We start from the raw sequence: 701 nt of genomic DNA on the forward strand, positions 1-701 counted from the left end.
TTTTTTTTTTTTTTTTAGCATTTTGTACATGGAGTTGGATGAATGCTGAGATGATTGAGCAATTCAGTGTGTGGGCTCCCTCTAGTGGTTAAAGTAATACTTACTGAACAAATGCTGCAGTGGCTTCAACTTTTATGTACCATACGTTTCAAATAATTAAATAGTTTTTAATTTTCATGTTCAAGCTGTGCATCGTGTTACAGTATCTTAATATTCAATACACTTTTTAGAAAAAAAAATAGGCAGATGTTTTATTTTTATTTGTTGTAAACACTACCTACTGTGCTATATATTTAAATTTTGGACAGTATAGTGGTATTTGGAGAGCGAAGTCATTTTTTCAGGTAGTACTTGAAAAAAAGTTCCAGAACCAATTTGCTGTATGAACGAAAATATATATTTGATGTAGTTATGAGTGTCGTGACATTAATACCTTATTCAAATTGATGAAAAGATTCCATTAGCCTTCTCATTTTTCTTTCTTGTTGTATTTGTTACTCACTCGACAGAAATGACGACAGCATCCAGCTCTTCCGCCATCTTCCGGCACAGGAAGTCGTATGATCGCATCCCTGTGATGGGGGATGGGTCATGTGATGTCAATCAAATCAGGGGGCAGTTGTGAATTCCTTGCGGACCCTGACCGCTGATCACTGGTCATTTGCAACGTTCATTTTTGCTTGTCCACCCCCCCCCCAGGA

General features: G+C 36.9%; 1 protein-coding gene across 1 annotated transcript in view; it reads right to left on the reverse strand.

Annotated features, from left to right (window-relative positions):
- LOC109518706 (neutral cholesterol ester hydrolase 1-like) overlaps positions 1 to 701 on the reverse strand; it is a 10,889-nt gene that overhangs the window by 1,053 nt on the left and 9,135 nt on the right. The gene's annotated exons all lie outside the window — the stretch shown is intronic.

This window comes from Hippocampus comes, unplaced genomic scaffold (genome assembly GCF_001891065.2).
Source record: "Hippocampus comes isolate QL1 unplaced genomic scaffold, H_comes_QL1_v1.1 scaffold25, whole genome shotgun sequence".
NCBI classification, from domain to species: Eukaryota; Metazoa; Chordata; class Actinopteri; order Syngnathiformes; family Syngnathidae; genus Hippocampus; species Hippocampus comes.